The sequence below is a fragment of the Tenrec ecaudatus genome, chromosome X, assembly GCF_050624435.1.
Source record: "Tenrec ecaudatus isolate mTenEca1 chromosome X, mTenEca1.hap1, whole genome shotgun sequence".
Classification (NCBI taxonomy): Eukaryota; Metazoa; Chordata; class Mammalia; order Afrosoricida; family Tenrecidae; genus Tenrec; species Tenrec ecaudatus.
Genome location: NC_134548.1, coordinates 64,846,033 through 64,872,671, shown reverse-complemented (window position 1 = coordinate 64,872,671; position 26,639 = coordinate 64,846,033).

The following is a 26,639-nucleotide window of genomic DNA, read 5'->3' as shown; positions in this document are numbered from 1 at the left end:
TAGATAGTCCAAGTACCCGCTAGTTAACCCACATAGTCCAAGTGCCCGCTAGGTAACCTAAATAGTCCAAATGCCCGCTAGGGAAACTACATAGTCCAAGTGCCCACTAGTTAACCTAGATAGTCCAAGTGCCTGCTAGTAAACCTACATAATCCATGGGCCCGCTAGTTAACCTACATAGTGCAAGGGCCCGCTAGTTAACATACATCGTCCAAGGGCCCGCGAGTTAACCTAGATAGTCCAAGTGCCCTCTAGTTAACCTACATAGTCTATGTGCCCGCTAGGTAACCTAGACATTTCAAGTGACCACTAGGTTACCTACATAGTCCAAGTGCCTGTTAGTTAACCTACATAGTCCAAGTGCCAGCTAGGTAACCAATATAATCCAAATGCCCGATAGGGGCCCTAATATTCCAAATGCCCGCTAGTTAACCTAGATAGTCCAAGTGCCCGCTAGTTAACCTAGATAGACCAAGTGCCCGCTAGGGAACCTATCTAGTCCAAGTACCCGCTGGGAAACGTACATAGTCCAAGTGCCCGCTAGGTAACGTACATAGTCCAAGTGCCCGCTAGGTAACCTAGATAGTCCAAGTGCCCGCTAGTTAACCTACATATTCCAAGTGCCTGCTAGGTAACCTAGATTGTCCAAGTGCCCACTAGTTAACCTACATAGTCCAGGTTCCCCCTAGGTAACCTAGATAGTCCATGGGCCCGCTAGGTAACCTACATTGTCCTAGTGCCCCCTAGTTAACCTACATTCTCCAAGTGCCCGATGGGGAACCTACATAGAACAAGTGCCCGCTAGGTAACCTACATAGTCCAAATGCCCGCTAGTTGACCTACATAGTCCAAGTGCCCGATAGGGAACCTACATAGACCAAGTGCCCGTTAGGTAACCTAGATAGTCCAAATGCCCGCTATGGAACCCACATATTCCAAGTGCCCGCTAGGGAACTTACATAGTCCAAGGGCCCGCTAGGGAACCTACATAGTCCAAGTGCCCGTTAGTTAACCTAGATAGTCCAAGTGCCCGCTAGGTAACCTAGATAGTCCAACAGCCCGGTAGGTAACCTACATACTCCAAGTACCCGCTAGGTAACGTAGATAGTTCAAGTGCCAGCTAGGTAACCTAGATAGTCCAAGTGCCCGCTAGGTAACCTACAAAGTCTAAGTTCCCGCTAGGTAATCTATATAGTCCAAATGCGCGCTAGGGGCCCTAATAGTCCATATGCCCGCTAGTTAACCTAGATAGTCCAAGTGCTCGCTAGTTAACCTAGATAGACCAAGTGCCCACTAGGGAACCTATCTAGTCCAAGTACCCTCTAGGAAACGTACATAGTCCAAGTGCCTGCTAGGTAACGTAGATAGTCCAAGTGCCCGCTGGGGAACGTACATAGTCCAAGTGCCTGCTAGGTAACATAGATAGCCCAAGTGCCCACTAGTTAACCAAATAGTACAGGTTCCCCCTAGGTAACCTAGATAGTCCAAGGGCCCGCTAGGTAACCTACATAGTCCTAGTGCCCCCTAGTTAACCTACATTCTCCAAGTGCCCGATAGGGAACCTACATAGTCCAAGTGCCCGCTAGGTAACCTATATAGTTCAAATGCCCTCTAGTTAATATACATAGTCCAAGTGCCCGATAGGGAACCTACATAATCCAAGTGCCCGCTAGGGAACGTACATTGTCCAAGTGCCCGTTAGGTAACCTAGATAGTCCAAATGCCCGCCAGGAAACCCACATAGTCCAAGTGCCCGCAAGGGAACTTACATAGTCCAAGGGCCCGCTAGGGAATCTACACAGTCCAAGTGCCCGTTAGTTAACCTAGATAGTCCAAGTCCCCGCTTGGTAACCTAGATAGTCCAACAGCCTGCAAGGTAACCTACATACTCTAAAAACCTGCTATAACGTAGATAGTTCAAGTGACAGCTAGGTAACCTAGATAGTCCAAGTGCTCGCTAGTTAACCTATCTAGTCCAAGTACCCGCTAGGAAACGTACATAGTCCATGTGCCCGGTAGGGAACCTACATAATCCAAGTGCCCGCTAGGGAACCTACATAGTCCAAATGCCCGTTATTTAACCTAGATAGTCCAAGTGCCCACTAGGTAACCTAGATAGTCCAACAGCCCGGCACGTAACCTACATACTCCAAGTACCCCCTAGGTAACGTAGATAGTTCAAGTGCCAGCTAGGTAACCTAGATAGTCCAAGTGCCCGCTAGGTAACGTACAGAGTCCAAGTTCCCGCTAGGTAACCTAAATATTCCAAATGCCCGCTAGTTAACCTAGATAGTCCAAGTGCCCGCTAGATAACCTAGATAGTCCAAGTGCCTGCTAGTAAACCTACATAATCCATGGGCCCGCTAGTTAACCTACATAGTGCAAGGGCCCGCTAGTTAACGTAGATAGTCCAAGTGCCGCTAGTTAATCTACATAGTCCAAGGGCCCGCTAGTTAACCTACATAGTCCAAGTACCCGCTAGTTAACCTAGATCGTCCAAGTGCCCACTAGGTAACCTACATAGTCCAAGCGCCCGCTAGTTAACCTACATAGTCCAAGGGCCCGCTAGTTAACCTACATCGTCCAAAAGCTCCCTAGGTAACCTAGATAGTCTAAGTGCCCGCTAGTTAACCTACATAGTCCAAGTGCCCGCTAGGTAATCTAGACATTTCAAGTGACCACTAGTTTACCTACATAGTCCAAGTGCCCGTTCGTTAACCTACATAGTCCAAGTGCCCGCTAGGTAACCTAGATAGTCCAACAGTGCGGTACGTAACCTACATACTCCAAGTACCCGCTAGGTAACGTAGATAGTTCAAGTGCCAGCTAGGTAACCTAGATAGTCCAAGTGCCCGCTAGGTAACGTACAGAGTCTAAGTTCCCGCTAGGTAACCTAAATATTCCAAATGCCCGCTAGTTAACCTAGATAGTCCAAGTGCCCGCTAGATAACCTAGATAGTCCAAGTGCCTGCTAATAAACCTACATAATCCATGGGCCCGCTAGTTAACCTACATAGTGCAAGGGCCCGCTAGTTAACGTAGATAGTCCAAGTGCCGCTAGTTAATCTACATAGTCCAAGGGCCCGCTAGTTAACCTACATAGTCCAAGTACCCGCTAGTTAACCTAGATCGTCCAAGTGCCCACTAGGTAACCTACATAGTCCAAGCGCCCGCTAGTTAACCTACATAGTCCAAGGGCCCGCTAGTTAACCTACATCGTCCAAAAGCTCCCTAGGTAACCTAGATAGTCCAAGTGCCCGCTAGTTAACCTACATAGTCCAAGTGCCCGCTAGGTAATCTAGACATTTCAAGTGACCACTAGTTTACCTACATAGTCCAAGTGCCCGTTCGTTAACCTACATAGTCCAAGTGCCCGCTAGGTAACCAATATAGTCCAAATGCCCGCTAGGGCCCCTAATAGTACATATGCCCGCTAGTTAACCTAGATAGTCCAAGTGCTCGCTAGTTAACCTAGATAGACCAAGTGCCCGCTAGGGAACCTATCTAGTCCAAGTACCCTCTTGGAAACGTACATAGTCCAAGTGCGCGCTAGGTAACGTAGATCGTCCAAGTGCCCACTAGTTACCCTACATAGTCCAGGTTCCCCTTAGGTAACCTAGATAGTCCAAGGTCCCGGTAGGTCACCTACATAGTCCTAGTGCCCCCTAGTTAACCTACATTCTCCAAGTGCCCGATAGGGAACCTACATAGTCCAAGTGCCCGCTAGGTAACCTACATAGGCCAAATTCCCTCTAGTTAATCTACATAGTCCAAGTGCCCGATAGGGAACCTACATAATCCAAGTGCCCGCTAGGGAACTTACATAGTCCACGTGCCCGTTAGGTAACCTAGATAGTCCAAATGCCCGCCAGGAAACCCACATAGTCCAAGTGCCCGCTAGGGAACTTACATAGTCCAAGGGCCCGCTAGGGAATCTACACAGTCCAAGTGCCCGTTAGTTAACCTAGATAGTCCAAGTTCCCGCTAGGTAACCTAGATAGTCCAACAGCCCGGTACGTAACCTACATACTGCAAGTACCCGCTAGGTAACGTAGATAGTCCAAGTGCCCTCTAGTTAACCTAGTTCGTCCAAGTGCCCGCTAAGAAACCTAGATAGTCCAAGTGCCCGTTACCTAACCTAGATAGTCCAATTGCCCGCTATGCAACATACATAGTCCAAGTGCCCGTTCGTTAACCTAGAAGTCCAAGTGCCCGCTAGGTAACCCAGATAGTCCAAGTGCCCGTTCGGTAACCTAGATAGTCCAAGTGCCCTTTAGGGAACCTAGATAGTCCAAGGGCCCGCTAGTAAGCCTACATAGTCCATGGGCCCGCTAGTTTACCTTCATAGTGCAAGTGTCCGCTACTTAACCTACATATTCCAAGTGCCCTCTAGTTAACCTACATAATCTAAGTGCCCGTTGGCAAACCTAGATAGTCCAAGGGCCCGCTAGTAAACCTACATACTCCATGGGCCCGCTAGTTAACCTTCATAGTGCAAGTGTCGGCTAGTTAACCTACATATTCCAAGTTCCCGCTAGTTAACCTACATAATCTAAGTGCCCGTTGGCTAACATAGATAATCCAAGGGCCCGCTAGTTGACCTACATAGTCCATGCCAGCTAGGTAACCTAGATAGTACAAGTGCCCGCTAGGGAACCTAGATAGTCCAAGGGCCTGTTAGCTAACCTAGATAGTCCCAGTGGCGGCTAGGTAACCTACATAGTCCTAGTGCCCGTTCGTTAACCTAGATAATCCATGTGCCCGCTAGTTAACCTACATAGTCCAAGTGCCCGATAGGGAACCTACATCATCCAAGTGCCCGCTAGGCAACCTACATAGTCCAAGTGCCCGTTAGTTAACCTAGATAGTCAAATTGCCTGCTAGGTAACCTAGATAGTCCAAGTGCCCGCTAGTTAACCCACATAGTCCAAGTGCCCGCTAGGTAACCTAAATAGTCCAAATGCCCGCTAGGGAAACTACATAGTCCAAGTGCCCACTAGTTAACCTAGATAGTCCAAGTGCCTGCTAGTAAACCTACATAATCCATGGGCCCGCTAGTTAACCTACATAGTGCAAGGGCCCGCTAGTTAACATACATCGTCCAAGGGCCCGCGAGTTAACCTAGATAGTCCAAGTGCCCGCTAGTTAACCTACATAGTCTAAGTGCCCGCTAGGTAACCTAGACATTTCAAGTGACCACTAGGTTACCTACATAGTCCAAGTGCCCGTTAGTTAACCTACATAGTCCAAGTGCCCGCTAGGTAACCAATATAGTCCAAATGCCCGATAGGGGCCCTAATATTCCAAATGCCCGCTAGTTAACCTAGATAGTCCAAGTGCCCGCTAGTTAACCTAGATAGACCAAGTGCCCGCTAGGGAACCTATCTAGTCCAAGTACCCGCTAGGAAACGTACATAGTCCAAGTGCCCGCTAGGTAACGTAGATAGTCCAAGTGCCCGCTAGGGAACGTACATAGTCCAAGTGCCCGCTAGGTAACCTAGATAGTCCAAGTGCCCGCTAGTTAACCTACATATTCCAAGTGCCTGCTAGGTAACCTAGATTGTCCAAGTGCCCACTAGTTAACCTACATAGTCCAGGTTCCCCCTAGGTAACCTAGATAGTCCATGGGCCCGCTAGGTAACCTACATTGTCCTAGTGCCCCCTAGTTAACCTACATTCTCCAAGTGCCCGATGGGGAACCTACATAGAACAAGTGCCCGCTAGGTAACCTACATAGTCCAAATGCCTGCTAGTTAACCTACATAGTCCAAGTGCCCGATAGGGAACCTACATAATCCAATTGCCCGCTAGGGAACCTACATAGACCAAGTGCCCGTTAGGTAACCTAGATAGTCCAAATGCCCGCTATGGAACCCACATATTCCAAGTGCCCGCTAGGGAACTTACATAGTCCAAGGTCCCGCTAGGGAACCTACATAGTCCAAGTGCCCGTTAGTTAACCTAGATAGTCCAAGTGCCCTCTAGGTAACCTAGGTAGTCCAACAGCCCGGTAGGTAACCTACATACTCCAAGTACCCGCTAGGTAACGTAGATAGTTCAAGTGCCAGCTAGGTAACCTAGATAGTCCAAGTGCCCGCTAGGTAACCTACAAAGTCTAAGTTCCCGCTAGGTAATCTATATAGTCCAAATGCTCGCTAGGGGCCCTAATATTCCAAATGCCCGCTAGTTAACCTAGATAGTCCAAGTGCCCGCTAGTTAACCTAGATAGACCAAGTGCCCGCTAGGGAACCTATCTAGTCCAAGTACCCGCTAGGAAACGTACATAGTCCAAGTGCCCGCTAGGTAACGTAGATAGTCCAAGTGCCCGCTAGGTAACGTACATAGTCCAAGTGCCCGCTAGGTAACCTAGATAGTCCAAGTGCCCGCTAGTTAACCTACATATTCCAAGTGCCTGCTAGGTAACCTAGATTGTCCAAGTGCCCACTAGTTAACCTACATAGTCCAGGTTCCCCCTCGGTAACCTAGATAGTCCATGGGCCCGCTAGGTAACCTACATTGTCCTAGTGCCCCCTAGTTAACCTACATTCTCCAAGTGCCCGATGGGGAACCTACATAGAACAAGTGCCCGTTAGGTAACCTAGATAGTCCAAATGCCCGCTATGGAACCCACATATTCCAAGTGCCCGCTAGGGAACTCACATATTCCAAGGGCCTGCTAGGGAACCTACATAGTACAAGTGCCCGTTAGTTAACCTAGATAGTCCAAGTGCCCGCTAGGAAACCTAGATAGTCCAACAGCCCGGTAGGTAACCTACATACTCCAAGTACCCGCTAGGTAACGTAGATAGTTCAAGTGCCAGCTAGGTAACCTAGATAGTCCAAGTGCCCGCTAGGTAACCTACAAAGTCTAAGTTCCCGCTAGGTAATCTATATAGTCCAAATGCGCGCTAGGGGCCCTAATAGTCCATATGCCCGCTAGTTAACCTAGATAGTCCAAGTGCTCGCTAGTTAACCTAGATAGACCAAGTGCCCACTAGGGAACCTATCTAGTCCAAGTACCCTCTAGGAAACGTACATAGTCCAAGTGCCCGCTAGGTAACGTAGATAGTCCAAGTGCCCGCTAGGGAACGTACATAGTCCAAGTGCCTGCTAGGTAACATAGATAGTCCAAGTGCCCACTAGTTAACCAAATAGTACAGGTTCCCCCTAGGTAACCTAGATAGTCCAAGGGCCCGCTAGGTAACCTACATAGTTCTAGTGCCCCCTAGTTAACCTACATTCTCCAAGTGCCCGATAGGGAACCTACATAGTCCAAGTGCCTGCTAGGTAACCTACAATGCCCTCTAGTTAACCTACATAGTACAAGTGCCCGATAGGGAACCTACATAATCCAAGTGCCAACTAGGGACCTACATAGTCCAAGTGCCCGTTAGGTAACCTAGATAGTCCAAATGCCCGCCAGGAAACCCACATAGTCCAAGTGCCCGCTAAGGAACTTACATAGTCCAAGGGCCCGCTAGGGAATCTACACAGTCCAAGTGCCCGTTAGTTAACCTACATAGTCCAAGTCCCCGCTTGGTAACCTAGATAGTCCAACACCCCGCTTGGTAACCTACATACTCTAAGAACCCGCTATAACGTAGATAGTTCAAGTGCCAGCTAGGTAACCTAGATAGTCCATGTGGCGCTAGGTAACCTACAAAGTCAAAGTGTCCGCCAGGTTATCTATATAGTCCAAATGCCAGCTAGGGAATCTACATATTCCAAGGGCCCGCTAGTTAACGTAGATAGTCCAAGTGCCTCTAGTTAATCTACATAGCCCAATGGCCCACTAGTTAACCTACATAGTCCAATTATCCGTTAAGAAACCTAGATAGTCCAAGTGCACGCTAGTTTACCTAGATAGTCCAAGTGCACGCTAGTTAACCTAGATAGTCCAAGTGCCCTCTAGTTAACCTAGTTCGTCCAAGTGCCCGCTAAGAAACCTAGATAGTCCAAGTGCCCGTTACCTAACCTAGATAGTCCAATTGCCCGCTATGCAACATACATAGTCCAAGTGCCCGTTCGTTAACCTAGAAGTCCAAGTGCCCGCTAGGTAACCTAGATAGTCCAAGTGCCCGTTCGGTCCCTAGATAGTCCAAGTGCCCTTTAGGGAACCTAGATAGTCCAAGGGCCCGCTAGTAAACCTACATAGTCGATGGGCCCGCTAGTTAACCTTCATAGTGCAAGTGTCCGCTACTTAACCTACATATTCCAAGTGCCCTCTAGTTAACCTACATAATCTAAGTGCCCGTTGGCTAACCTAGAGAGTCCAAGGGCCCGCTAGTTGACCTACATAGTCCAAGTGCCCGCTAGTTAAGCTAGATAGTCCAAGTGACTGCTAGGTAACCTACATAGTGCAAGTGTCCACTAGTTAACCTACATATTCCAAGTGCCCTCTAGTTAACATAGAAAGTCCAAGTGCCCGCTAGGGAACGTACATAGTCCAAGTGCCCGCCAGGTAACCTAGATAGTACAAGTGCCCGCTAGTTAACCTAGATAGTTCAAGTACCCGCTAGGTAACCTAGATCGTCCAAGGGCCCCCTAGTTAGCCTACATAGTCCAAGTGCCCGCTAGGTAACCTAGATAGTCCAAGGGCCCGCTAGTAAACCTACATACTCCATGTGCCCGCTAGTTAACCTTCATAGTGCAAGTGTCCGCTACTTAACCTACATATTCCAAGTTCCCGCTAGTTAACCTACATAATCTAAGTGCCCGTTGGCTAACATAGATAGTCCAAGGGCCCGCTAGTTGACCTACATAGTCCAAGTGCCAGCTTGGTAACCTAGATAGTACAAGTGCCCGCTAGGGAACCTAGATAGTCAAAGTGCCTGTTAGCTAACCTAGATAGTCCCAGTGGCGGCTAGGTAACCTACATAGTCCTAGTGCCCGTTCGTTAACCGAGATAATCCAAGTGCCCGCTAGTTAACCTACATAGTCCAAGTGCCCGATAGGGAACCTACATAATCCAAGTGCCCGCTAGGCAACCTACATAGTCCAAGTGCCCGTTAGTTAACCTAGATAGTCAAATTGCCTGCTAGGAAACCTAGATAGTCCAAGTGCCAGCTAGGGAACCCACATAGTCCAAGTGCCCGCTAGGTAACCTAAATAGTCCAAATGCCCGCTAGGGAAACTACATAGTCCAAGTGCCCGCTAGTTAACCTAGATAGTCTAAGTGCCTGCTAGTAAACCTACATAATCCATGGGCCCGCTAGTTAACCTACATAGTGCAAGGGCCCGCTAGTTAACCTACATCGTCCAAGGGCCCGCGAGTTAACCTAGATTTGTCCAAGTGCCCGCTAGTTAACCTACATAGTCTAAGTGCCCGCTAGGTAACCTAGACAGTTCAAATGACCACTAGGTTACCTACATACTCCAAGTGCCTGCTAGGTAACATAGATAGTTCAAGTGCCAGCTAGGTAACCTAGATAGTCCAAGTGCCCGCTAGGTAACCTACAAAATCTAAGTTCCCGCTAGGTAATCTATATAGTCCAAATGACCGCTAGGGAGCCTACATAGTCCAAATGCTCTCTAGGTAACCTAGATAGTCTAAGGGCCAGCTAGGTATCCTACATAGTCCTAGTGCCCCCTAGTTAACCTACATTTTCCAAGTGCCCGATAGGGAACCTACATAGTCCAAATGCCCGTTAGTTAACCTAGATAGTCCAAGTGCCCGCTAGGTAACCTAGATAGTCCAACATCCCGGTACGTAACCTACATACTCCAAGTACCCGCTAGGTAACGTAGATAGTTCAAGTGCCAGCTAGGAAATCTGGATAGTCCAAGTGCCCGCTAGGTAACGTACAGAGTCTAAGTTCCCGCTAGGTAACCTAAATATTCCAAATGCCCGCTAGTTAACCTAGATAGTCCAAGTGCCCGCTAGATAACCTAGATAGTCCAAGTGCCTGCTAGTAAACCTACATAATCCATGGGCCCGCTAGTTAACCTATATAGTGCAAGGGCCCGCTAGTTAACGTAGATAGTCCAAGTGCCGCTAGTTAATCTACATATTCCAAGGGCCCGCTAGTTAACCTACATAGTCCAAGTACCCGCTAGTTAACCTAGATCGTCCAAGTGCCCACTAGGTAACCTACATAGTCCAAGCGCCCGCTAGTTAACCTACATAGTCCAAGTGCCCGCTAGGTAATCTAGACATTTCAAGTGACCACTAGTTTACCTACATAGTCCAAGTGCCCGTTCGTTAACCTACATAGTACAAGTGCCCGCTAGGGAACCAATATAGTCCAAATGCCCGCTAGGGGCCCTAATAGTACATATGCCCGCTAGTTAACCTAGATAGTCCAAGTGCTCGCTAGTTAACCTAGATAGACCAAGTGCCCGCTAGGGAACCTATCTAGTCCAAGTACCCTCTTGGAAAAGTACATAGTCCAAGTGCCCTCTAGGTAACGTAGATAGTCCAAGTGCCCACTAGTTACCCTACATAGTCCAGGTTCCCCTTAGGTAACCTAGATAGTCCAAGGGCCCGCTAGGTCACCTACATACTCCTAGTGCCCCCTAGTTAACCTGCATTCTCCAAGTGCCCCATAGGGAACCTACATAATCCAAGTGCCCGCTAGGTAACCTACATAGGCCAAATGCCCTCTAGTTAATCTACATAGTCCAAGTGCCCGATAGGGAACCTACATAATCCAAGTGCCCGCTAGGGAACTAACATAGTCCACGTGCCCGTTAGGTAACCTAGATAGTCCAAATGCCCGCCAGGAAACCCACATAGTCCAAGTGCCCGCTAGGGAACTTACATAGTCCAAGGGCCCGCTAGGGAATCTACACAGTCCAAGTGCCCGTTAGTTAACCTAGATAGTCCAAGTCCCCGCTTGGTAACCTAGATAGTCCAACAGCACGCTAGGTAACCTACATACTCCAATTACCTGCTAGGTAACATAGATAGTTCAAGTGCCAGCTAGGTAACCTAGATAGTCCAAGTGCCCGCTAGGTAACGTACAGAGTCTATGTTCCCGCTAGGTAACATAAATATTCCAAATGCCCGCTAGTTAACCTAGATAGTCCAAGTGCCCGCTAGATAACCTAGATAGTCCAAGTGCCTGCTAGTAAACCTACATAATCCATGGGCCCGCTAGTTAACCTACATAGTGTAAGGGCCCGCTAGTTAACCTAAATCGTCCAAGGGCCCGCTAGTTAACCTACATAGTCTAATTGCCCGATAGGGAACCTACATAATCCAATTGCCCGCTAGGGAACCTACATAGACCAAGTGCCCGTTAGGTAACCTAGATAGTCCAAATGCCCGCTATGGAACCCACATAGTCCATGTGCCCGCTAGGGAACTTACATAGTCCAAGGGCCCGCAAGGGAACCTACATAGTCTAAGTGCCCGTTAGTTAACGTAGATAGTCCAAGTGCCCGCTAGGTAACCTAGATAGTCCAAAAGCCTATGTAGGTAACCTACATACTCCAAGTACCCGCTAGGTAACATAGATAGTTCAAGTGCCAGCTAGGTAACCTAGATAGTCCAAGTGCCCGCTAGGTAACCTACAAAGTCTAAGTTCCCGCTAGGTAATCTATATAGTCCAAATGACCGCTAGGGAGCCTACATAGTCCAAATGCTCGCTAGGTAACCTTGATAGTCTAAGGGCCCGCTAGGTATTCTACATAGTCCTAGTGCCCCCTAGTTAACCTACATTTTCCAAGTGCCCGATAGGGAACCTACATAGTCCAAGTGCCTGCTAGGTAACCTACATAGTCCAAATGCCCTCTAGTTAACCTACACAGTCCAAGTGCCCGTTAGTTAACCTACATAGTCCAAGTCCCCGCTTGGTAACCTAGATAGTCCAACAGCCCGCTAGGTAACCTACATACTGTAAGAACCCGCTATAACGTATATAGTTCAAGTGCCAGGTAGGTAACCTAGATAGTCCATGTCCCGCTAGGTAACCTACAAAGTCAATGTGCCCGCTAGGTTATCTATATAGTCCAAATGCCAGCTAGGGAATCTATATAGTCCAAGGGCCCGCTAGTTAACGTAGATAGTCCAAGTGCCGCTAGTTAATCTATATAGTCCAAGGGCCCGCTAGTTAACCTACATAGTCCAAGTACCCGCTAAGAAACCTAGATAGTCCAAGTGCATGCTAGTTAACCTAGATAGTCCAAGTACCCTCAAGTTAACCTATATCGTCCAAGTGCCTGCTAAGAAACCTAGATAGTCCAAGTGCCCGTTACCTAATCTAGATAGTCCAATTGCCCGCTATGTAACATATATAGTCCAAGTGCCCGTTCTTTAACCTAGAAGTCCAAGTGCCCGCTAGGTAAGCTAGACTCTCCAAGTGCCCTCTAGGTTACCTACATTGTCCAAATGCCCGTTCGGTAACGTAGATAGTGCAAGTGCCCGGTAGTTAACCTACATAGTCCAAGTGCCCGCTAGGTAACCTAGATAGACCAAGGGCCCGCTAGTTAACCTACATAGTCCAAGTGCCCGGTAGTTAACTTTCATAGTTCAAGTGTCCGTAGGGAACATACAGAGTCCAAGTGCCCGCTAGTGAACCTACATAATCCAAGTGCCCGCTAGTTAATCTACATAGTTCAAGGGCCCGCTAGTTAACCTACATAATCCAAGTACCCGCTAGTTAACCTAGGTCGTCCAAGTGTCCGCTAATTAACCTACATAGTACAAGTGCCCGCTAGGGAACCTAGATAGTCTAAGTGCCCGCTCTGGAACCTACATAGTCCAAGTGCCCGCTCTGGAACATACATAGTCCAAGTGCCCGCTAGGGAATCTACATAGTCCAAGGCCCGCTAGTTAACGTAGATAGTCCAAGTGCCGCTTGTTAATCTACATAGTCCAAGGGCCCGCTAGTTAAACTACATAGTCCAAATACCCGCTAGTTAACCTACATCGTCCAAGGGCCCGCGAGTTAACCTAGATAGTCCAAGTGCCCGCTAGTTAACCTACATAGTCTAAGTGCCCGCTAGGTAACCTAGATAATCCAAGTGACCACTAGGTTACCTACATAGTCCAAGTGCTCGTTCATTAACCTACATAGTCCAAGTGTCCGCTAGGTAACCAACATACTCCAAATGTCCGCTAGGGGCCCTAATATTCCAAATGCCTGCTAGTTAACCTAGATAGTCCAAGTGCTCGCTAGTTAACCTAGATAGTCCAAGTGCCCGCTAGTTAAACTAGATAGACCAAGTGCCCGCCAGGGATCCTATCTAGTCCAAGTACCCGCTAGGAAACGTACATAGTCCAAGTGCCCGCTAGGTAACATAGATAGTCCAAGTGCCCGCTAGGTAACGTACATAGTCCAAGTGCCCGCTAGGTAACTTAGATAGTCCAAGTGCCCGCTAGTTAACCTACATGTTCCAAGTGCCTGCTAGGTAACCTAGATAGTCAAAGTGCCCACTAGTTAACCTACATAGTCCAGGTTTCCCCTAGGTAACCTAGATAGTCCAAGGGCCCGCTAGGTAACCTACATAGTCCAAGTGCCCGCTAGTTAACCTAGATAGTCCAAGTGCCTGCTAGTAAACCTACATAATCCATGGGCCCTCTAGTTAACCTACATAGTGCAAGGGCCCGCTAGTTAACCTACATCGTCCAAGGGCCCGCGAGTTAAACTAGATAGTCCAAGGGGCCGCTAGTTAACCTACATAGTCTAAGTGCCCGCTAGGTAACCTAGACAGTTCAAGTGACCACTAGGTTACCTACATAGTCCAAGTGGCCGTTGGTTAACCTACATAGTCCAAGTGCCCGCTAGGTAACCAATATAGTCCAAATGCCCGCTAGAGGCCCTAATATTCCAAATGCCCGCTAGTTAACCTAGATAGTCCAAGTGCTCGCTAGTTAACCTAGATAGTCCAAGTGCCCGCTAGTTAACCTATATAGAACAAGTGCCCGCTGGGGAACCTATCTAGTCCAAGTACCCGCTAGGAAACGTACATAATCCAAGTGCCCGCTAGGTAACGTAGATAGTCCAAGTGCCCGCTAGGGAACGTACATAGTCCAAGTGCCCGCTAGGTAACGTACATAGTCCAAGTGCCCGCTAGGTAACGTAGATAGTCCAAGTGCCCGCTAGGGAACGTACATATTCCAAGTGCCTGCTAGGTAACCTAGATAGTCCAAGTGCCCACTAGTTAACCTACATAGTCCAAGTGCCCGCTAGGTAACCTAGATAGACCAAGGACCCACTAGTTAACCTACATAGTCCAAGTGCCCAGTAGTTAACTTACATAATTCAAGTGTCCGTAGGGAACATACAGAGTCCAAGTGCCCGCTAGGGAACCTACATAGTCCAAGTGCCCGCTAGTTAATCTACATAGTTCAAGGGCCCGCTAGTTAACCTACATAATCCAAGTACCCGCTAGTTAACGTAGATCGTCCAAGTGTCCGCTAATTAACCTACATAGTACAAGTGCCCGCTAGGGAACCTAGATAGTCTAAGTGCCCGCTCTGGAACCTACATAGTCCAAGTGACTGCTTGGGAACCTACGTAGTCCAAGTGCCCGCTCTGGAACATACATAGTCCAAGTGCCCGCTAGGGAATCTACATAGTCCAAGGCCCGCTAGTTAACGTAGATAGTCCAAGTGCCGCTTGTTAATCTACATAATCCAAGGGCCCGCTAGTTAAACTACATAGTCCAAGTACCTGCTAGTTAACCTACATCGTCCAAGGGCCCGCGAGTTAACCTAGATAGTCCAAGTGCCCGCTAGTTAACCTACATAGTCTAAGTGCCCGCTAGGTAACCTAGACAGTTCAAGTGACCACTAGGTTACCTATATAGTCCAAGTGCCCGTTCATTGACCTACATAGTCCAAGTACCCGCTAGGTAAACTATATAGTCCAAATGCCCGCTAGGGGCCCTAATATTCCAAATGCCCGCTAGTTAACCTAGATAGTCCAAGTGCTCGCTAGTTAACCTAGATAGTCCAAGGGCCCGCTAGTTAACCTAGATAGACCAAGTGCCCGCAAGGGATCCTATCTAGTCCAAATACCCGCTAGAAAACGTACATAGTCCAAGTGCCCACTAGGTAACGTAGATAGTCCAAGTGCCCGCTACGGAACGTACATAGTCCAAGTGCCCGCTAGGTAACCTAGATAGTCCAAGTGCCCGCTAGTTAACCTACATATTCCAAGTGCCTGCTAGGTAACCTAGATAGTCCAAGTGCCCACAAGTTAACCTACATAGTGCAGGTTCCCCCCTAGGTAACCTAGATAGTCGAAGGGCCCGCTAGGTAACCTACATTGTCCTAGTGCCCCCTAGTTAACCTACATTCTCCAACTGCCCGATTGGAACCTATATAGTCCAAGTGCCCGTTAGTTAACCTAGATAGTAAAAGTGCCCGCTAGGTAACCTAGATAGTCCAACAGCCCGGTAGGTAACCTACATACTCCAAGTACCCGCTAGGTAACGTAGATAGTTCAAGTGCCTGCTAGGTAACCTAGATAGTCCAAGTGCCTGCTAGGTAACCTACAGAGTCTAAGTTCCCGCTAGGTAATCTATATAGTCCAAATGACCGCTAGGGAGCCTACATAGTCCAAGTGCTCGCTAGGTAACCTAGATAGTCTAAGGGCCCACTAGGTAACCTACATAGTCCTAGTGCCCCCTAGTTAACCTACATTTTCCAAGTGCCCGAGAGGGAACCTACATAGTCCAAGTGCCTGCTAGGTAACCTACATAGTCCAAAAGCCCTCTAGTTAACCTACATAGTCCAAGTGCCCGATAGGGAACCTACATAATCCAAGTGCCCGCTAGGGAACCTACATAGTCCACGTGCCCGTTAGGTAACCTAGATAGTACAAATGCCCGCCAGGAAACCCACATAGTCCAAGTGCCTGCTAGGTAACGTACATAGTCCAAGTGCCCGCTAGGTAACGTAGATAGTCCAAGTGCCCTCTAGGTAACGTACATTGTCCAAGTGCCTGCTAGGTAACCTAGAGAGTCCAAGTGCCCACTAGTTAACCTACATAGTGCAGGTTCCCCCTAGGTAACCTAGATAGTCCAAGGGCCTGCTAGGTAACCTACATTGTCCTAGTGCCCCCTAGTTAACCTACATTCTCCAAGTGCCCGATAGGGAACATACATAGTCCAAGTGCCCGCTAGGTAACCTACATAGTCCAAATGCCCGCCAGTTAACCTACATAGTCCAAGTGCCCGATAGGGAAATTACATAATCCAAGTGCCCGCTAGGGAACCTACATAGTCCAAGTGCCCGTTAGGTAACCTAGATAGTCCAAATGCCCGCTAGGGAACCCACATAGTCCAAGTGCCCGCTAGGTAACCTAGATAGTTCAACAGCCCGATAGGTAACCTACATACTCCAAGTACCCGCTAGGTAACATAGAGAGTTCAAGTGCCTGCTAGGTAACCTAGATAGTCCTAGTGCCCGCTAGGTAACCTACAAAGTCTAAGTGCCTACTAGGTAATCTATATAGTCCAAATGACCGCTAGGGAGCCTACATAGTCCAAATGCCCGCTAGGTAACCTAGATAGTCTAAGGGCCCTCTAGTTAACCTACATAGTCCTAGGGCCCCCTAGTTAACCTACCTTTTCCAAGTGCCCGATAAGAAACCTACATAGTCCAAGTGCCCGCTAGGTACCCTACATAATCCAAATGCCCTCTAGTTAACCTACATAGTCCAAGTGCCCGATAGGGAACCTACATAATCCAAGTGCCCGCTAGGGAACCTACATAGTCCAAGTGCCCGTTAAGTAACCTAGATAGTCCAAATGCCCGCCAGGAAAACCACATAGTACAAGTGCCCGCTAGGGAACTTACATAGTCCAAGGGCCTGAGAGGGAACCTACATAGTCCAAGTGCCCTTTAGTTAACCTAGATAGTCCAAGTGCCCGCTTGGTAACCTAGATAATCCAACAGCCCGCTAGGTAACCTACATACTCCAAGAACCCGCTAGGTAACATATATAGTTCAAGTGCCAGCTAGGTAACCTAGACAGTCCAAGTGCCCGCTAGGTAACCTACAGAGTCTAAGTGCCCGCTGGGTTATCTATATAGTCCAAATGCCCGCTGGGGAACCTACATAGTCCAAGTGCTCGCTAGGTAACCTAGATAATCCAAGTGCCCGCTAGTTAACCTAGATCGTCCAAGTGCCCACTAGTTTACCTACATAGTCAATGGGCCCGCTAGTTAACCAACATAATGCAAGAGCCCGCTAGTTAACCTAGATCGTGCAAGTGTCCGCTAGTTAACCTACATAATCCAAGTGCCAGTTAGCTAACCTAGATAGTCCAAGGGCCTTCTAGTTACCCTACAAGTCCAAGTGCCCACTACGTAACCTACATAGTGCAAGTGTCCGCTAGTTAACCTACATAGTCCAAGTGCCCGCTAGTTAATCTAGATAGTCAAAGTGCCCGCTAGGTAACCTAGATAGACCAAGGGCCCGCTAGTTAACCTACATAGTCCAAGTTCCCGGTAGTTAACTTACATAGTTCAAGTGTCCGTAGGGAACATACAGAGTCCAAGTGCCCGCTAGGGAACCTACATTGTCCAAGTGCCCGCTAGTTAATCTACATAGTTCAAGGGCCCGCTAGTTAACCTACATAGTCCAAGTACCCGCTAGTTAACCTAGATCGTCCAAGTGCCCACTAGGTAACCTACATTGTCGAAGGGCCCGCTAGTTAACCTAGATAGTCCAAGTGCCCGCTAGTTAACCTACATAGTCCAAGTGCCCGCTAGGGAACTTATATAGTCCAAGGGGCCGCTAGGGAACCTACATAGTCCAAGTGCCCGTTAGTTAACCTGGATAGTCCAATTGCCCGCTAGGTAACCTAGATAGTTCAACAGTCCGGTAGGTAACCTACATACTCCAAGTACCCGCTAGGTAACGTAGATAGTTCAAGTGAATGCTAGGTAACCTAGATAGTCCTAGTGCCCGCTAGGTAACCTACAAAGTCTAAGTGCCCGCTAGGTAATCTATATAATCCAAATGACCGCTAGGGAGCCTACATAGTCCAAATGCCCGCTAGGTAACCTAGATAGTCTAAGGGCCCTCTAGGTAACCTACATAGTCCTAGTGCCCCCTTGTTAACCTACATTTTTCCAAGTGCCCGATAAGGAACCTACATAGTCCAAGTGCCCGCTAGGTACCCTACATAGTCCAAATGCCCTCTAGTTAACCTACATAGTCCAAGTGCCCGATAGGGAACCTAAATAATCCAAGTGCCCGCTAGGGAAACTACATACTCCAAGTGACCGTTAAGTAACCTAGATAGTCCAAATGCCCACCAGGAAACCCACATAGTCCAAGTGCCCGCTAGGGAACTTACATAGTCCAAGTGCCCGTTAGCTAACCTCGATAGTCCAAGTGCCCGCTTGGTAACCTAGATAGTCCAACAGCCCGCTAGGTAACCTACATACTCCAAGAACCCGCTAGGTAACATAGATATTTCAAGTGCCAGCTTGGCAACCTAGCTAGTCCAAGTGCCCGCTAGGTAACCTACAGAGTCTAAGTGCCCGCTAGTGAACCTACATAGTCAAAGTGCCCGCTAGGGAACCTGCATTGTACAAGTGCCCGCTAATTAACCTAGATAGTCCAATTGCCCGCTACTTAACCTAGATAGTCCAAGTGCCCGCTAGTTAACCTTGATCATCCAAGTGCCCGCTAGTTAACCTACATAGTCCAAGTGCCTGATAGGGAACCTACATTGTGCAAGTGCCCGCAGAGGAACCTACATAGTCCAAGTGCCCGTTAGGGAACCTAGATAGTCCAAGTGCCCTTAGGGAACCTATATAGTCCATGTGCCCGCTAGGGAACCTACATAGTCAAAGTGCCCGCTAGGGAACCTGCATTGTGCAAGTGCCCGCTTGTTAACCTAGATAGTCCAAGTGCCCGCTAGTTAACCTAGATAGTCTAATTTCTCGATAGTTAACCTACATAGTCCAAGGTCAGCTAGTTAACCTAGATAGTCCTAGTGCCCGCTAGTTAACCTACATAGTCCCAGAACCTGCTAGTTAACCTAGATAGTCCAAGTGCCCACTAGTTAACCTACATAGTCCAAGGGCCCGCTAGTTAACCTAGATATTCCAAGTGCCCGCTAGTTAACCTGGATAGTCCAATTGCCCGCTAGGTAACCTAGATAGTTCAACAGTCCGGTAGGTAACCTACATACTCCAAGTACCCGCTAGGTAACGTAGATAGTTCAAGTGAATGCTAGGTAACCTAGATAGTCGTAGTGCCCGCTAGGTAACCTACAAAGTCTAAGTGCCCGCTAGGTAATCTATATAATCCAAATGACCGCTAGGGAGCCTACATAGTCCAAATGCCCGCTAGGTAACCTAGATAGTCTAAGGGCCCTCTAGGTAACCTACATAGTCCTAGTGCCCCCTAGTTAACCTACATTTTTCCAAGTACCCGATAAGGAACCTACATAGTCCAAGTGCCCGCTAGGTACCCTACATAGTCCAAATGCCCTCTAGTTAACCTACATAGTCCAAGTGCCCGATAGGGAACCTAAATAATCCAAGTGCCCGCTAGGGAAACTACATACTCCAAGTGCCCGTTAAGTAACCTAGATAGTCCAAATGCCCACCAGGAAACCCACATAGTCCAAGTGCCCGCTAGGGAACTTACATAGTCCAAGTGCCCGTTAGTTAACCTCGATAGTCCAAGTGCCCGCTTGGTAACCTAGATAGTCCAACAGCCCGCTAGGTAACCTACATACTCCAAGAACCCGCTAGGTAACATAGATATTTCAAGTGCCAGCTTGGCAACCTAGCTAGTCCAAGTGCCCGCTAGGTAACCTACAGAGTCTAAGTGCCCGCTAGTGAACCTACATAGTCAAAGTGCCCGCTAGGGAACCTGCATTGTACAAGTGCCCGCTAATTAACCTAGATAGTCCAATTGCCCGCTACTTAACCTAGATAGTCCAAGTGCCCGCTAGTTAACCTTGATCATCCAAGTGCCCGCTAGTTAACCTACATAGTCCAAGTGCCTGATAGGGAACCTACATTGTGCAAGTGCCCGCAGAGGAACCTACATAGTCCAAGTGCCCGTTAGGGAACCTAGATAGTCCAAGTGCCCTTAGGGAACCTATATAGTCCATGTGCCCGCTAGGGAACCTACATAGTCAAAGTGCCCGCTAGGGAACCTGCATTGTGCAAGTGCCCGCTTGTTAACCTAGATAGTCCAAGTGCCCGCTAGTTAACCTAGATAGTCTAATTTCTCGATAGTTAACCTACATAGTCCAAGGTCAGCTAGTTAACCTAGATAGTCCTAGTGCCCGCTAGTTAACCTACATAGTCCCAGAACCTGCTAGTTAACCTAGATAGTCCAAGTGCCCACTAGTTAACCTACATAGTCCAAGGGCCCGCTAGTTAACCTAGATATTCCAAGTGCCCGCTAGTTAACCTGGATAGTCCAATTGCCCGCTAGGTAACCTAGATAGTTCAACAGTCCGGTAGGTAACCTACATACTCCAAGTACCCGCTAGGTAACGTAGATAGTTCAAGTGAATGCTAGGTAACCTAGATAGTCGTAGTGCCCGCTAGGTAACCTACAAAGTCTAAGTGCCCGCTAGGTAATCTATATAATCCAAATGACCGCTAGGGAGCCTACATAGTCCAAATGCCCGCTAGGTAACCTAGATAGTCTAAGGGCCCTCTAGGTAACCTACATAGTCCTAGTGCCCCCTAGTTAACCTACATTTTTCCAAGTACCCGATAAGGAACCTACATAGTCCAAGTGCCCGCTAGGTACCCTACATAGTCCAAATGCCCTCTAGTTAACCTACATAGTCCAAGTGCCCGCTAGGGAACCTAAATAATCCAAGTGCCCGCTAGGGAAACTACATACTCCAAGTGCCCGTTAAGTAACCTAGATAGTCCAAATGCCCACCAGGAAACCCACATAGTCCAAGTGCCCGCTAGGGAACTTACATAGTCCAAGTGCCCGTTAGTTAACCTCGATAGTCCAAGTGCCCGCTTGGTAACCTAGATAGTCCAACAGCCCGCTAGGTAACCTACATACTCCAAGAACCCGCTAGGTAACATAGATATTTCAAGTGCCAGCTTGGCAACCTAGCTAGTCCAAGTGCCCGCTAGGTAACCTACAGAGTCTAAGTGCCCGCTAGTGAACCTACATAGTCAAAGTGCCCGCTAGGGAACCTGCATTGTACAAGTGCCCGCTAATTAACCTAGATAGTCCAATTGCCCGCTACTTAACCTAGATAGTCCAAGTGCCCGCTAGTTAACCTTGATCATCCAAGTGCCCGCTAGTTAACCTACATAGTCCAAGTGCCTGATAGGGAACCTACATTGTGCAAGTGCCCGCAGAGGAACCTACATAGTCCAAGTGCCCGTTAGGGAACCTAGATAGTCCAAGTGCCCTTAGGGAACCTATATAGTCCATGTGCCCGCTAGGGAACCTACATAGTCAAAGTGCCCGCTAGGGAACCTGCATTGTGCAAGTGCCCGCTTGTTAACCTAGATAGTCCAAGTGCCCGCTAGTTAACCTAGATAGTCTAATTTCTCGATAGTTAACCTACATAGTCCAAGGTCAGCTAGTTAACCTAGATAGTCCTAGTGCCCGCTAGTTAACCTACATAGTCCCAGAACCTGCTAGTTAACCTAGATAGTCCAAGTGCCCACTAGTTAACCTACATAGTCCAAGGGCCCGCTAGTTAACCTAGATATTCCAAGTGCCCGCTAGTTAACCTGGATAGTCCAATTGCCCGCTAGGTAACCTAGATAGTTCAACAGTCCGGTAGGTAACCTACATACTCCAAGTACCCGCTAGGTAACGTAGATAGTTCAAGTGAATGCTAGGTAACCTAGATAGTCGTAGTGCCCGCTAGGTAACCTACAAAGTCTAAGTGCCCGCTAGGTAATCTATATAATCCAAATGACCGCTAGGGAGCCTACATAGTCCAAATGCCCGCTAGGTAACCTAGATAGTCTAAGGGCCCTCTAGGTAACCTACATAGTCCTAGTGCCCCCTAGTTAACCTACATTTTTCCAAGTACCCGATAAGGAACCTACATAGTCCAAGTGCCCGCTAGGTACCCTACATAGTCCAAATGCCCTCTAGTTAACCTACATAGTCCAAGTGCCCGATAGGGAACCTAAATAATCCAAGTGCCCGCTAGGGAAACTACATACTCCAAGTGCCCGTTAAGTAACCTAGATAGTCCAAATGCCCACCAGGAAACCCACATAGTCCAAGTGCCCGCTAGGGAACTTACATAGTCCAAGTGCCCGTTAGTTAACCTCGATAGTCCAAGTGCCCGCTTGGTAACCTAGATAGTCCAACAGCCCGCTAGGAAACCTACATACTCCAAGAACCCGCTAGGTAACATAGATAGTTCAAGTGCCAGCTTGGCAACCTAGCTAGTCCAAGTGCCCGCTAGGTAACCTACAGAGTCTAAGTGCCCGCTAGTGAACCTACATAGTCAAAGTGCCCGCTAGGGAACCTGCATTGTACAAGTGCCCGCTAATTAACCTAGATAGTCCAATTGCCCGCTACTTAACCTAGATAGTCCAAGTGCCCGCTAGTTAACCTTGATCATCCAAGTGCCCGCTAGTTAACCTACATAGTCCAAGTGCCTGATAGGGAACCTACATTGTCCAAGTGCCCGCAGAGGAACCTACATAGTCCAAGTGCCCGTTAGGGAACCTAGATAGTCCAAGTGCCCTTAGGGAACCTATATAGTCCATGTGCCCGCTAGGGAACCTACATAGTCAAAGTGCCCGCTAGGGAACCTGCATTGTGCAAGTGCCCGCTTGTTAACCTAGATAGTCCAAGTGCCCGCTAGTTAACCTAGATAGTCTAATTTCTCGATAGTTAACCTACATAGTCCAAGGTCAGCTAGTTAACCTAGATAGTCCTAGTGCCCGCTAGTTAACCTACATAGTCCCAGAACCTGCTAGTTAACCTACATAGTCCAAGGGCCCGCTAGTTAACCTAGATATTCCAAGTGCCCGCTAGTTAACCTAGATCTTCCAAGTGTACGCTAGTTAACCTACATAGTCCATGTTCCCGTTAGGTAACCTAGATAGTACAAGTGCCCGCAAGGTAACCTACATAGTCCAAGTGCCCGCTAGGTAACCTAGATATTCCAAGTTCCTGTTAGCTAACCTAGACAATCCAAGTGCCCTCTAGGTAACCTACATAGTCCAAGTGCCCTTTCGTTAACCTAGATAGTCCAAGTGCCCGCTAGGTAACCTACATAGTCCAAGTTCCCGCTAGGTAACATAGATAGTCCAAGTGCCCATTACCTAACCTAGATAATCCAATTGCCCGCTATGCAACATATATAGTCCAAGTGCCCATTCGTTAACCTAGAAGTCGAAGTGCCCGCTAGGTAACCTACATAGTCCAAATGCCCGTTCGGTAACCTAGATAGTCCAAGTGCCCGCTAATTAACCAACATAGTCCAAGTGCCCGCTAGGTAACCTAGATAGTGCAAGTGCCCGCTAGGTAACCTACATAGTCCAAGTGCCCGCTAGTTAACCTAGATAGTCCAAGTGCCCGTTTGTTAACCTAGATAGTCCAAGTGCCCGCTAGGTAACCTAGAGAGTCCAATTGCCTGCTAGGTAAGTTACATAGTCCAAATGCCCGTTCGTTAACCTACATTGTCCAAGGGCCCACTATTTAACCTAGATCGTCCAAGTGTCTTTGGTTAACCTACATAGTCCAAGTGCCCGCAAGGTAACCTATAACGTCCAAGTTCTAGCTATGTAACCTAGATAGTCCAATGGCCCGCTAGTTAACCTACATAGTCCAAGTGCCCGCTAGGTAAACTAGATAATCCTAGTGCCCGCTAAGGAACCCACATAGTCCAAGTGCACGCTAGTTAACCCAGATAGTCCAAGTGCCCGCTAGTTAACCTAGATAGTCCAAGTGCCGCTAGGTAACCTACATAGTGCAAGCGTCCCCTAGTTAACCTACATATTCCAAGTGCCCACTAGTTAACATAGATAGTCCAAGTGCCCGCTAGGGAACATACATGGTCCAAGTGCCCGCTAGGTAACCTAGGTAGTGCAAGTGCACGGTAGTTAACCTACATAGTCCAAGTGCCCGCTAGTTAACCTTGATAGTCCAAGTGCCTTCTAGTTAACTTAAATAGTCCAAGTGCCCGCTAGGTAACCTACATAGTCCAAGTGCCCACTAGGTAACCTAAATTATCCAAATGCCCGCTAGGGAAACTACATAGTCCAAGTGCCCGCTAGTTAACCTAGATAGTCCAAGTGCCCGCTAGTAAACCTAGATAGTCCAAGGGCCCGCTAGTTAATCTAGAGAGTCCAAGTGCCCGCTAGTTAACCTACATAGTCCAAGGGCCCTCTAGTTAACCTAGATAGTCCAAGTGCCCGCTAGGGGACGTACATAGTCGAAGTGCCTGGCTAGGTAACCTAGATAGTCCAAGTGCCCGCTAGGGAATCTACATAGTCCAAGGGCCCGCTAGTTAACGTAGATAGTCCAAGTGCCGCTAGTTAATCTACATAGTTCAAGGGCCCGCTAGTTAACCTACATAGTCCAACTACCCGCTAGTTAACCTAGGTTGTCCAAGTCCGCTAGTTAACCTACATAGTACAAGTGCCCGCTAGGGAACCTACATAGTCCAAGTGCCTGCTAGGGAACCTACATAGTCCAAGTGCCCGGTCTGGATCATACATAGTCCAAGTGCCCGCTAGGGAATCTACATAGTCCAAGGGCCCGCTAGTTAATGTAGATAGTCCAAGTGCCACTACTTAATCTACATATTCCATGGGCCCGCTAGTTAACCTACATAGTCCAAGTATCCGCTAGTTAACCTAGATCGTCCAAGTGCCCGCTAGTTAACCTACATAGTCCAAGGGCCTGCTAGTTAACCTACATACTCCAAGGGCCCGCTAGTTAACCTACAACGTCCAAGGGCCCGCTAGTTAACCTAGATAGTCCAAGTGCCCCCTAGTTAACCTACATACTCCAAGTGCCCGCTAGGTAACCTAGACAGTTCAAGTGACCACTAGGCTACCTACATAGTCCAAGTGCCCGTTCGTTAACCTAAATAGTCCAAGTGCCCGCTAGGTAACCAATATACTCCAAATGCCTGCTAGGGACCCTAATAATCCAAATGCCCGCTAGTTAACCTAGATAGTCCAAGTGCTCGCTAGTTAACGTAGATAGTCTAAGTGCCCGCTAGTTAACCTAGATAGACCAAGTGCCCGCTAGGGGACCTATCTAGTGCAAGTGCCCGATAGGGAACCTACATAGTCCAAGTGCCCGCTAGTTAACATAGATAGTCCAAGTGCCCGCTAGGGAACGTACATAGTCCAACTGCCCGCTTGGTAACCTAGATAGTCCAAATGCCCTCTAGGGAACCCACATAGTCCAAGTGCCCGTTAGGTAACCTAGATAGTCCAAATGCCCGCTAGGGAACCCACATAGTCCAAGTGCCCGCTAGGGAACTTACATAGTCCAAGGGCCCGCTAGGGAACCTACATAGTCCAAGTACCCGTTAGTTAGCCTAGATAGTCCAAGTGCCCGCTTGGTAACCTAGATAGTCTAACAGCCCGGTAGGTAACCTACATACTCCAAGTACCCGCTAGGTAACCTAGATAGTCCAAGTGCCCGCTAGGTAACCTACAAAGTCTAAGTGCCCGCTAGGTAATCTATATAGTCCAAATGCCCGTTAGGGAGCTTACATAGTCCAAATGCCCGCTAGGTAACCTAGATAGTCCAAGGGCCCGCTAGGTAACCTACATAGTCCTAGTGCCCCCTAGTTAACGTACAATTTCCAAGTGCCCGATAGGGAACCTACATAGCCCAAGTGCCTGCTGGTAACCTACATAATCCAAATGCTCTCTAGTTAACCTACATAGTCCAAGTGCCCGATAGGGAACTTACATAATCCAAGTGCCCGCTAGGGAACCTACATAGTCCAAGTGCCCGTTAGGTAACCAAGATCGTCCAAACGCCCGCCAGGAAACCCACATAATCCAAGTGCCCGCTAGGGAACTTACATAGTCCAAGGGCCCGCTAGGGAACCTACATAGTCCAAGTTTCCGTTAGTTAACCTAGATAGTCCAAGTGACCGCTTGGTAACCTAGATAGTCCAACAGACCGCTAGGTAACCTACATACTCCAAGAACCCGCTAGGTAACGTAGATATTTCAAGTGCCAGCTAGGTAACCTAGTTAGTCCAAGTGCCCGCTAGGTAACCTATAGAGTCTAAGTGCCCGCTAGGTTATCTATATAGTCCAAATGCCCTCTAGGGGACCTACAAAGTCCAAGTGCCCCCTAGGTAACCGAGATAATCCAAGTGCCCACTAATTAACCTATATCGTCCAAGTGCCCGCTAGTTAACCTAGATCGTCCAAGTGCCCACTAGTTAACCTACATAGTCAATGGGCCAGCTAGTTAACCTACATAGTGCAAGAGCGCGCTAGTTAACCTAGATCGTGCAAGTGTCTGCTAGTTAACCTACATAGTCCAATTGCCAGTTAGCTAACCTAGAAAGTCCAAGGGCCTGCTAGTTAACCTACATAGTCCAAGTGCCCGCTAGGTAACCTACATAGTCCGAGTGCCCGCTAGGTAACCTATATAGTCTAAATGCCCGCTAGGGAACCTACATAGTCCAAGTGCCTGCTAGTTAACCTATTGTCCAAGGGACCGCTAGTTAACCTAGATAGTCCAAGTACCCGCTAGTTAACCTAGATCGTCCAATTGTCCG